The sequence below is a fragment of the Triticum aestivum genome, chromosome 5A (assembly GCF_018294505.1).
Source record: "Triticum aestivum cultivar Chinese Spring chromosome 5A, IWGSC CS RefSeq v2.1, whole genome shotgun sequence".
NCBI classification, from domain to species: Eukaryota; Viridiplantae; Streptophyta; class Magnoliopsida; order Poales; family Poaceae; genus Triticum; species Triticum aestivum.
Window position 1 is genome coordinate 133,139,477 of NC_057806.1, and position 4,512 is coordinate 133,143,988.

The window sequence follows — 4,512 nt, forward strand, 5'->3', positions numbered from 1 at the left end:
TTAATCCACAATTAATCCAATTAATCCCTAATTTAAAAATCACATGTTATGAATTTGAAAGTAGGCAATCACTTATTTCATATCCAACCATGTTTATTATAAATATAGGTTCAACCACGAATCCATAATTCAATGCACAGGTACATATACTGAAGAACTACAGAAACACCAAGTAAAGAATGATGAACCACAGTTGTACTAAAGACTGTAAAGAGAGAGGAGAAAGACATTCTGGTTGCTGGAGAAGGTGAAGCGGAATGCCCATGTTGTGCCCTCCTCCATGCGTAAGGCGCACACGACTCTAGGCCAACCCCTTGTGATGGCTACCCATCCATCCTTCACTTTCTTCATTAGGACTTCTCGATGCTCATTGTAGTCTTGATGCAATACTTTAAACAAATAATTGTAGCATAAACAAGGATGAGCATCAAGACTACAATGAGCATCGAGAAGTCCTAATGAGCATCAAGAAGTCCTAATGAAGAAAGTGAAGGATGGACGTCATTAGGACTTCTCGATGCTCCAAACTACAATGATTTCCTCACTTGATGCAATACTTCTCGATGCTCATTGTAGTCTTGCCACCATTCGTATCTTTTTGCTAATAATCCTTATCAGTTTCCTCACTTGATGCTTGTTCATCAATCTCTCATTGCCCCATACGCAAAAAGGGTCGATGCATGGATCCTTGCCAAGGGCGTATGTACCTACAAGCAACAAGTCAATATTAGAAGCTAACTAGTGTCCAGGCCTGGATCTATATGCACTACATTATGGAACGACGGGGGGAGTACAAGCCGAGGGATTAAGCTAACCTCGGCAGAAAATGGTGGCCACTCCCGTTGTTGTCCTGCATAAGTAGTGGAAAGGCATGATAAGTACAACAATCTTAACATCAAACAAATATAGCAAAGGTAAACAACATCATCTACAAATGATAGCTTGAATGTGTTGGTTTCAGCATGCTGTTAAAGAAGATATAAAATGGAAGACAATGTTACCGACAGCAGGCTTAACAACCATCAAATATTGCAATTCAAACTGGTATTGTTGAAAATAGATAGAACGTATGTAATGCTTAAACATCACACTGGATAAATGTGTAAAACTAAAATAAAGGGCATGTGTTAACTACACCAGGAATAACTGGCACCAAATATAGCCGTTCAAACTGGTATTGATGTAGTCGAGCGGCACCATTCTGACTTGCACATAATGAACCACACATTGTGAATGACTGAAATAAACAAGGCATAAATGACTAGTATAACAACCAAATATAGCCATTGAAAACTGGTCAGAGTCTCACTGCAGCCAACCTAACAAGCAAATACAGATAAATAGGGCATATGCTTGAAAACTAGACAAATGCTCACTGCAACCAACCTAACAAGCAGATAAAGATAAACAAGACATCTGCTTGATAACTGGAGAAATGCTAAAAAAAGCAACCTAACAACCAAATACAGATAAACAAGGCATCTACTTGATAACTGGACAAATGCTAAAAAAGCAACCTAACAACCAAATACAGATAAACAAGGCATCTGCTTGATAACTGGACAAATACTCACTGCAACCAAACTAAGAACCAAATACAGATAAACAAGGCATCTGCTCGATAACTGAAAAAAATGCTCACTCCAACCAACCTAACAACCAAATACAGATAAACAAGGCATCTACTCAGTATAAACAACCAAATATAGCCATTCGTGAAACTAAAGTGGAAATTTCATACTTAAACATCACATAGACCTATTGAACAATACATTTTTGCATAACTGAAATAATTAAACATGACACAGTTAAAGCATCGCACTGCAAATGATACTACAACAAAGGGTACGGGTTGACAAGCTAGAAAAGGTAATATTTGCTGATAGAATGTTGCCTCACATTTCATGGATGGGATCCCTCCAGTTGGAAGAGCACAGACCCATGGTGCGCTCTTTGATGTCATAGATGGGCTGTTTCACCTTGGAAGAACCTTCATGGGTGCCCTCCTCGTGGTCGTGGTCATGGTCGATGAGATCTGACATAGCAATTGAGGATCCCAAGCTGCCGCCATAGAACCTGTCCTTCAGAAGTGAGAAAATGGGCTCGATGGCGTATAAAGCTCACAAATCCTTGACCGCTTGGCGAAGGAGATCAGCGGCAGGGCCATCGAAGAGATCGACAGAGGTTGAACCCGAGGGGTTGGGGGTGGACCACTTAACATGTGACATGGCCCGCATGAAGCCGTCGGTCTGGACGAGCTTGATGTCGTAGCCAGCTTTCCCGAGATACAGTAATACGCTAGCCCACTGACATGAAGCCTTCAGCATGGCAATGTAGTCAACGTCTTCGCCGGCTTCCGCGGCGATGTGTTTCTCCGGGATCAACAGGTCGAGGTGAACGGTGGCCACCTCGCCAACGTCCGCCGGAGAGGCCATGATAAACCTCTTCTTGGCCGAACGCTCGTCGGGCTCCCCGGGATACGTGGTCGAGCTTAGGCTGCGACATTCTGGAGTAGGGATGTGGATTTGGTGGGGAGGGACACCGCATGCCTCATCTAAAAACTCAGGGGAGTGGGGCGACGGTATAGGAATCGCTGGATAACCTGAAATTTATTATCTAAGCTAGGAGGAACAGGCAGACCGGCAGGGTTGGCGGTGGCGCCAGTGGCGACCGCGAGCTAGGGTTCGAAAGGGGGAGGGGGCGGTTGGGGGACTGTAGGGTGGGGGTGTGTGAGGATACGCCACGGCTACTGAAAATTTTAGTAATGGTGGGTGGAGATGGTGGTCGACGAGGGAGGGCGACGGTTCAAATGCCTCGGCTGCTAAAATTTTACTATAAGGTCGGTGTTGGAGGAGTGTGGGCGACGGTTGAAGTACGACGGCTACTAAAATTTGGGTAAATGAATTGATGCGGGGCGGGAGTGCACAAGATCGCGCACGGTCCAATAACAATATGCATGTATGATAATAAGGAAAAGTGGCGCGGATCCACCGATTTTCGCAACGCTCAAGGCGGGTAGTTTGTTTTTTATATTTCTAGCTAGCTGGTCTATCGCACACGGTTCGTCCTAATTTTCAAATAAACTTACCCACCTTTAGCTTCCACAGGTGGTGTTCTTACAGCGCACTTGCATCGCACACGGTTAAGCTAGTACCTCCACCCTTTGCTCGTGCTTGCGCAGTCGTGGTGATTTTAGCGCACTTGCATCGCACATGGTTGAGCCAGTACCTCCACCCTTTGCTCGTGCTTGTGCGGTCGTGGTGATTTCAGCGCACTTGCATCGCACACTGTTGAGCAAGTACCTCCACCTTAATTTGCTCACGCTTGCACGGTCGTGGTGATTCACATCACACTTGTATCGCACATGGTTTAGATATTATACCATGTGTCTGTTGAGGATCATCATCAGTCTTTGTAGCAAAAAATAATGTTAGGGAGGGTCAAAATACAGCCACACCAGCATGTGGCCCAAATATATATGAGTGAAAAGGGTGGTATGTTATGTTCAAAATTCCAATGCACAACTTTCACCTCGCGGGCCCACGGTTGGGCGCGTCATTGAAGATCGACGAGAGGGGCCAGAAGTGGCCAAATATATGTACGAATATTGGGGATGTTTAAAACTTTAAATACATAATGCATAACTTTGGTGGCACCTGCCCCGCAAAGCCGAAAGCACCCTAACAACCACCTAGCTAGGATATATATAATGACATAATGTCGTACCTAGCTAGGATGCTTGGCCCACCACCTCACACTTCGTGGCAGCGGGGCGGATGCACGTAATGATCGATACTTTGGTCATACATGCATGTCGCCATGACCTACCGTAAGACGGACCAATGAATCTTTCGTTTGGTCAAATGACAGTTGTTGTTGTCGATAAACCGCTTCGGCCAATAGATTGAACCATCATAAACATCGCACGAGAGGGACCACAAAACGAGCACCTCTTGCATGCGGCCCAAAATGATGTACATTGGGAAGGGGTGATGTCTGTTTTCAATATAGAATAGTGTATAATTTATATGTGGTGCCTACCTCTCGATACAGACAACAACCATGAAGGCAAGGTTGTTAAGGACGAGATACGTACGCAGGGTTTGATGTAGGCCGAACCCAGCAATCAGAGCATCTAGGAAGGAATCTTGATAACGCATGAGCTCGAGCTTTGGTTGACCGACATTTGACGGTGACCGGCCCTAACATGAACTAGGAGGAATCCATTCATGGCCAACACATACCCCTCATTATCGGTCAAAGGGATGATATATATACACTCGGGGAGCCCACAGATATCCATGTCGTCACACAAAACCGCACAAGGGAGACGTGGTCGATCAGAAGATCCCATATACACTGCATGCGGCCCAAAAATATGTATGGGTACGATGGTGTATGATGTGTTTAAATCCCAAATGCACAACTTCGATGGGCCACGTCAATTACATTACAAACCGAACACCATACCCGACTCCAAGCCTGGTTCAATGCCTATGATGTTAGTTTCCC